Below are 8914 nucleotides of genomic sequence, written 5' to 3' on the forward strand. Positions count from 1 at the left end.
TTGTTGTGCGTAATTTTCAGTGTACATATCTGACATGATAGCCGTGTGTGTGTGTGTGTGTACTGAAAACATAAAATTATTATTATCATCATTATCTGTATTATTATTATTATTATTATTATTAGTAGTAGTAGTAGTAGTATTTGATACTTGCAACAAAAGCAATAATAATAATAATAATAATAATAATAGTTATTTTGTACACATATTGTTTAAAATCAGTGCATATTATATATGTAATTTATCCATATATTATATATATGTAATCATATATAATATATGATTATTGTTTGTATCAAACAATAATGTCATTATTATTCATTGTTGAATAATATTAATACTGATTATGTTATTGATACTACTACTGCTAACAATAATAATAATAATAATAATAAATATTAATAATAATAATGCAATTATTAATTAATAATAATAAAAATAAATAATTTAAATCAGTGCATAATATTCAGTGTATATATGAGTTTTACTCTATTGAATAAGACAGTAATGCATTTTGATTTAATGCTGTTTGATTAGAGCAGATTGCTAAGACGACTCAACCATACCTGGCTGTCAGTATCAGTTTCTGTTGTCTGAATGGTGAGAGACCCATAGTCCCCGCTGTGCTTGAATAATGGGCAGGAAGAATAATTCCATAAAGATGTATATGACATTGTAACATATAAGCATCAACCTCTCCCATCGATCACCACACCAATGACCCAAGGTTTCCAAATGACAGACTGATATGCTTAAATTCCTGTTGTTTTGGAAGAGGGCATGTCATATTAACCCTTGGAAATGGAGTTGTCCCAGTGCGCTTGAAGCCAGATTCTTAACAGTGACTGATCTGAGTGCTTTTCAAGCATCATTTATCACAGACGGCTCTCCAGCAGTGTGCCATGACACGGGGTTGTAACCGATCTTAATGTGTAAGAATAACAGTCATTGACAACCTATTAGAATTGTACAGCTGGGGAAAGCTAGTAATGGCCAACTGATTCAGTATAATTATAAAGAAATTAATTTTTAAACTAGCAAGAGCAGCCGGAATTACTGGAGAGGTCAGGTACTTGGCAATAATATATCTATTCATTATACCTTTTTTTCCTCAAAAAAAGAGCAATCCTGCTATAGATAAATTCTAAAATTATATATGTTGAAGCATGCCATAAGCACCAAGAGCACTACAGCTTATTTACTGTTAGTTGTTGTGTTGCTGATGGCATTCTTTTTCGAATGATGGGTTTTATTGCATTTATCACACTTGGGAAAAGAAGATAATCCTAATGGTTTCTTTAATAGTAATTAACACACGTTAATATGCATATTAAGTAAAGGAGTAAGCAAGTGTAAACATTTCATTAATCTCATTTAGTGATAATCTCATTTGTATTCATCTCTCCTTTTTCTTTCTAGAATAAGAAAAATAGCATGAGGTGAAAGTCAGTAAATTTATATAGTGAAAGTCATTAATTATATACATAATACAGATGTCTTCTGGAGACAACTGCAGTACAAACAAGCCATTTACTAGCCTGCAACAACAAAATGATCCTCCTGTCTCAGAGGTTAAGTGGAATGCCAATATAGTATTGACAAAATGTCACGTTCTTGCTAGAAGCCCTTATTCACACACAACTCTATGCCTCTTTATTAGGATACCGACATGGCAAGTGCAGCCAGACTCACTCAGGGTCAAACCATTCAGCATAGTGACAGGCTCAGTGTCGAGTGTTCCACTATAACAATCTAGAAAAACACAGATATAGCTTATGTTTGACTAAAATGAGCATTCCTAGCATTTATGACCTGTTTTTATGGGGAAAATGAAGTCATGGATTGTTTGAGAGTGTATCAGCACCAGTCCGGCCATGCCCTGACAATGACCCCTTCATACAGAGCGTCTATTGCAAGAATGCCGTTCTTTTATTGTTCCTTTGTTCACTGTGGCTCAAAAAACGGACAAGCTGCAACTCTCTGAGGTAGCTGCACAATTGCGGAGTGCTCCATTTCTCTTCAGTGAGTGTCTCTCTGGCCTTAGCAATATGCACAACCATTGGATTTTACTGTGTGTATGGCCATGAGTGGGAATTGTCAGGACTATAACGCTTTTATGGCTTCACATTTGCTCAGTGGATCTGGGACTACCATTGCGCATAATTAACTACCAATGAAGTGCTCCCCAGAGTCAATCTGTCTGCTTTATTAACAAAGTAATGCAGTTATGCTTTAATTGGCCCTTTTATTGTTAGGCAAATTAGATGAAATGATAGACCACATGGTTATGGAAAAGAGACCATTAATGGTTGCTGTGTCCATTAGAATATGTTATCAAGGATATAATGCTGTGTGTTTCTTGATATGTTGTGTTTGTTTCAGCTGCTAAGCATTGTTGGTCCTCATTGCAGTGTGTGTAAATACCGTTGTTGGAACTATTTCATTTTTAGCACTGTGTCTATTCATGCATTTGGAACCTTCTATAAAATCCAATCCAGACTGATGATTTCAGTAGACTGTGTGCATGTGTGTTTTTTTTTTTTTCTTGCAGTCTGTCATACCAAGGCAATAAAAATGACACTTTCCTTCTCCTCTTTGTCACTGCTGCTTATGGCAATGTAAAAGTATGTCATTTTATAATGGATTGCTCCAGTTTAATATTTCTTCAAGGTCTTTTGTAAACTAATTGAACTGAAAGGCAAACATATTATATCTGCCTGCAAAAACTTTACTCAAGCACAGTTAAAAACTGACATTTGCTGTAGTAGAAGGTTCTACCTGAGGCAGAACCGGTTCTTTCACCTATGAAATAATGTCTGTATTATTATTTGACTGTCAGTTTTTTTTAACAGATTATACATGTTCATAGTGACGAATTAAATGTTTTGTCCATTATGGCTGTCTGTAGCAGGTGTTTTTAATCTATGTCTAAATATATATATATATATATATATATATACATACATACAATAAAATGTCATGATTAACATGTGTAAGTAAGCTGTTGTAATGGAATTTCATATATTGTATAATATTTCTCTCCAAGTGTGTCAGTAGAATTATTTTAGAATTATTATTCAGTAGAATAATTATTAAAACACATTTTATAAACCAGCTGATTTTTGATTTTAGTGTCCTTAGGGCTTGCTGTTCTTTCAGGATGCTTTATATTTCCTAACATAATGAATTACTTACTTACCAAAGGACTATTTTGTATCTTAGTCTCAGTAAATTTATTATGATTTTTTTTTCCTACTGCCTATAGATATTCTCAGAGGAAAAGAAAGTCTGCTGTGTTTGGTTAATTAAGGACATCAACATGGCTAACTTGTATACATCTCATCTGCACGTTAAAAATTTGCAAAATATCACCGAAGTCTCCTGGAGTACGTCGCTTATCATCAAGTTAACATCCCCAAAGAGGTTTTTTTTTTCACAGCCAGAGCAGCCAAGCACAATCAGCAGTTGGAAAATGGCTTCAAAGTATTATCAAGGGGCATTAGCATAAGGTTTGCTTTGATAGAGTTTTATTATTCAATATATGGATCCAGAAAGTTAAAAATGGAGAAGGTGTGAAAAAAATTGGTAAAAAAAAAAAGGAGCAGTTTCAAATCAGACTCCAAAGCATTGCTCAAAGTAGACAACCACAGGCTTGAACCGGGGCTGTAAGGACATCAAACGCATTGCCTATGTCTTGAAGGGATACTAGAGGCTCTTTTTTTTCTGTGGTTTCATACTTTGCTAGTGTAAGGCTTCAGAGCTGAGGGAGCAGCTGAGAATTACCTGCAAATGGGTCTTAGCACAAAGTCTCCTCTGTTTTAGGATGCATCATTAGTGTTGTGCTAGAGATGGATGGTGAATTTCTGCGCCAGTTGCTGGCTGCCAGAGAGAGAGAGCAGGGGGCATGCTCACATCCTGTCCCCAGCCTGCGTGCTGACATTACCCTGGTTCTTATTTAACAGCCAGGAGGCCATGACCTGAAGTGGTAAAATTACAAAAGGGCAAAGAAAAGGAGAGGGGAAAAAAAACAGCTTGGCAACAGAACCCGAATCCCATTCTCCCCAAAGAAATTAAAGGTGGTGATGTTTCAGCGGTGGCTCAGTTATCCTCTGTGACCAGCTAAATGTTATGGATACATACAGCTCTGTCCTCCATCCTGATTCTACATACTCGCCTGCCTTTGTCAGGACGCGGAGGCCATGGATGGAGGTGTCCAATTTTTCCACGCGGCCCTTGTGCTTGACACTTCAGAAGTGAAAAATGGAAGCTGTATTTGAAAGAAGGTTACAGTTAAAGACAATGCAAGGTATACCGACTGCTAAATCATTGTCAGGGAAACTAATGATAAGATATCATAAGACAAGTGGATACCATGAAAGATAGAGTGCACTTTCTTGAACCTTAATCAACCGCTGTCTGTTCTCTCCCTGCATTCATCTTGATTTTGCATAGACATGCACATCTTCTGCCCAACGCTGGATGGATACATCAACTTGTCACAGAAAGTGTCACACAAAGCCTTATTTAAATTGTAAGTAGAGAGGCTCTTTGTTGTACTCTTAGTGATGAATGGAAAGAAATAATCATGACAAAGAACACTGAGGCTGCCTCATCCTTCTAGACTGAGGTATCTAGGATTCCCTGGGCAGTGCTGACGACAGAGGGAATATAATGCCACATCTCTTGTGGAAATTTAGATTAAAGGCATGTATTAGTCTCAGACCTAAGACTCCTGTGTGTATATAATTTGTCATTGCAATGGATGATTAATAATCTGCAAATGCGCACAGAAACGCTCAGAGAAAAATTGGTTTTACATTGAGAAATAAAACCTTAATCTCCTCTTAGTGCAATGAGTCAAGCAACGGCTCATTAATTCATGAAAATAAAATCACTCCTTCGATGTGATCTGTTATACCTGCTGAAGTAATTTTAAAAACACACATGAAGTCAGAATAACAAACACTGAAAGCCAGGGTACCCAAGGAGTGATGATGGTAGTAAGTTTTTAAGTATTTTCATCAAGAACAAACATCCCATGGCTCTCTGATTTTATGTGTGCAAAAAAAACAAACCAAAACAGAAACGTATATAGAGAATAATTATTAATTTCTACTGAAAACTTAAATACTGTATAACATAATGCATAATTCACTGTTTTTGTCCTCACTGTTTCTGCTTTACCTGCCCATAATACACAAACATATTCTCATAGTACTACTGCTCATTAGCCACATTGCTGGGGAGAGAAAAACAACCTTCACATGGCTGCAGGTGTTGTGGACACAGGATGTTCAGGAATCTCAAGGACATATCAGCTCTCCTAGATTAAACAACAGTCATTCTCTCTTGTTGAATGCCCCCGCTCCCAAAACTGCTAAGCCAGAGCAAAAAAACGAGGCCCCGTGCAGCCCTGCTGCATGCATGAGAAAAGAAAATGGAAGACGACTTTAGCCAGAAGGAGACACAGGATGGTGAAATAATCTTTAATCTCTGTCCCTCCCAGGCACAGGCAACACCTGTTATCCTCACCGGTGTTATAAAAGGGCGGCACACAGCTTTGTTTTAGGGTCGGTAATTATTGCGCTAATTATTCACATAGGTGCTGGGTGATTATGGGCGCCCGTTCAGGTGAACAGGCATCCCGTTCGGCGCCAGATGAGTCGCTCGTCTCTCCATTTTCTCCCTCGTAGATATTTGACCTCTTGTGCTGTTTGCAGTCTGCACTTGGGGAGAGAAACAACAAGCAAAAACTTTTAATTGCTGCTGAAGTAACAGCGTTTAAAGACATAGGCTTTGGCCATCTGTTAACTGTTTAGATAGGCTGGTGTTGTTTTTATCCTCGTGTCCTACAGAGGAGAGGATGTGTTGTTTTTGTGTAAAACAAAAGAGCAAAGAGATTGCTTCTGTTTTTCCTGCTTTAACTGCTGCCCCCTGTTAACATGTCTGATGTCAGTTTGCATTGCAGTTTTTGTCGATTGGTATTTATGAGAAAACGCTTTTTGTTTTGGAGTATTTCTGCAGAACACAACAAGCCTTTCACTATCATATTAATATTTAATGTATCAAGATTGTATATTTAATACGGCCTGGAGGAAAGGTTTGGGAACCTTTCAGTCAGATTTGTCTATGGTTAGACTAGATTTGTGTGAATTGCTTTGAGAAAACAGTCAACAAAATGCAGTGTTTTTTTGTTTCTTTTTTTTTACTTTTCACTTGTCATGTGGTTTTTTTTAAAGCCAATTATATGTCTGATTAAGATTCGGCCAACAAATATGAAGAATAAATGTTATATTGATTATTTGTGGGAAAAGTGCAATACTGATGACTGCAGTCAAAGACTCTAACCCCATTTTTATTGTCCTAGTATTCTAACTAACTAGGAAAGAATCTCTCTGGAAACTTATTAAACAACTTCAACTAAATTTTTAAATCTCACTCTTACAATTTCTGTGCATACACACTTAGAAACAAGGTTCCATCTAGCATCTTCCTCTGGGAAGACACTTTAAACTTTTATGTAGAAGCCTACAAGGCTTACACAAGCCTACACAGGGTTTCCACTTTTTTTTTTTTTTTTTTTTTTAAGACCTGATAAACATCCCAAAAACCGTTGACAAGCCCATTTTTTCCAAGAGTATCTGTAATGAAATTGTACAAATTATTTGGCAACACTGCTATTAAGAACTCTTATCGAAGTCTCATTTCTTAATATAAATTTACATTAATAAAAAATGTTAATAAAAATGCCAGTCACCTGTCATATGAGCCAAATCAGCCAAATCTAATGGCCACACATTGGATCAAAGGCTAAATGTGAATGAAAGCAACCCGTTTATCTCTTTAAGACTGTTTGTTGTAAATTGCTTCGTTTGATGGCGTTAATGTCTTCCCTCTTCTTCACCGAGATTGCCTGACTTATAAATATGAATGGCTGCTCGGCTTAGCTGCCGCTCAAATCCCTTGTGGTCAGTTTTGTGTCGTAGCTCAGCGCATGATGAAGCATTCAACCCGGCTGGTGTAAATGACAGTGACACTACAAAGCTGAACAATAGAGACAGACAGGAGCTCATTATAGCAGCGCTGGTAATGATGAACAGCAGGTCAGTCTGTTCAGCTCGTCTGAACTGTGGCTCGAAAGTAGATATGAGGATACTTTGACTTATTTTGCTTATACTGGTTAAATCAAGTAGTCTTTTTTGTGATCAACATTTTATTTGGTTTTATAAACCAAAATCAAGTGTATTCATACAGTGTATGTATGTCAAAATAAAAGCAAATGAAAATAACAGAGAGAAAAAGATAGTAATAGCCTAAACTATGTACAGTATGTATTATTTAATGTTTAAGAAGCTTGGTTATGGTTTTACATGTCTAATCACAAGTTTGAATTGTTTTGATTTTAGCCCTCTATATGAAGCAGTGGATCGTTGAAGACAGGCAGCGTCTATGAAATAGGATAATCACAGATGTTTTGACAGACCTTTAGGTGGGAACCATAGCTTTCTTTGTTAACCCTGCAAACAGAACCTTTGTAATGTAATAGAATTATAGAGTGATCATTGAGGAGAAATAAACATGGGTTAGCCTCCACTGTTAAATCCAGTATATGTGTTAAAACTTTAGATACTTGTATCCAAAAACTGGAAATAACTGGACATTCCCAAATATGTGCATATAGGTACCCACTTCTCCATTATGACATCTATCACATATGGGTGTGGGGATAAGCTTCATTTTAAATTGTCTTATTGGCATGCAGTAAATTATAAATTGATTCAAATATATCAATATATCAATATTGATATATCAATATGAATATATCAATTGATGGGCTGGGTTCTTTTAAGTTGCCTAAATTGTATCCCAGTCTGGTTGAATACCTGCTCTCTCCATTTCATGATTCCACACCTCAGTAATGCCAAAACTCTTTATAATAATGCTATAAAGTTAGAATTTATAGAGACCATACCGTTTTTTTTTTAACGTGGGTTGAGCCAATCTAACACAGGGTGTGATGTTACTGTCCTACTCCATGGGACTCCATAAAGTAGTCTTTGTCATTCATGTAATTTTTGGAATGAAATATAGGTATCTCAGAATGATGGTGCTTACACTTGAATGTCGGGCAAGATGATAAGTAACACAGTGACAGTGCAAAATCAATAAAGACTATAAATACAGACAATAGACTATACAATCAACTATAAACTATACATTAAACAATACAGTTAACAGACTAAACACTCCTTACAATGCCTTATTGTGTTTAAGGTGATATTCTTTGTTGATTTTATTTTTCCTAGTTTTAGCAGGTTATAGTTTTTGCTAAAATGGGTGAATATCGTTCTAAGCGGTACAAGAGTGAAAGTTGGTGTTTGGTGGACACGTTTGTCCACTCTCTAATCTAACACATTTCATACTAGATGTCCAAGAGAGCTTAGCCCCAAATACCTAAATCACTCTGAGGAATTGGAGCTGTCCAGAGATGAATGTCTCTTGCCATCCTTCAAGAGCAGGAATATATCCCCCTCCTCTAGTGTTTTTGTTCTTTTTTTTTCTTTTCTCTCATTCTTTTCAGCCCCAAATCCACAGCGGTATTAGGAGTAAAAGATTGCTTGCTGTGAATTTAAACCCACAGACAGCCTTGAGAAAAGCAAAGTCCAATGACAAACATAATTCTTCAAGGAAGTTCGGAAAGGCGCATGCAGGGAAATGGAAGATAGCAGCAGGGTTTCTCGGAAAGGTCAAGATTTGTCTGTCTGGAATGCCCAGCTCAAATATAAATGCTCTGTAATACCAGTTCTGCTGATTGCTTTACTCTCTAGACAATGTCAATTTTGTGGAAGGAGTCACAGATTAAGTTGCTGGCATGTCAAGGGCCCTTGTAAGTGTGGTGTCTTGTCAGAGAAAC

Source organism: Pangasianodon hypophthalmus, chromosome 9 (genome assembly GCF_027358585.1).
Source record: "Pangasianodon hypophthalmus isolate fPanHyp1 chromosome 9, fPanHyp1.pri, whole genome shotgun sequence".
NCBI lineage: Eukaryota > Metazoa > Chordata > Actinopteri > Siluriformes > Pangasiidae > Pangasianodon > Pangasianodon hypophthalmus.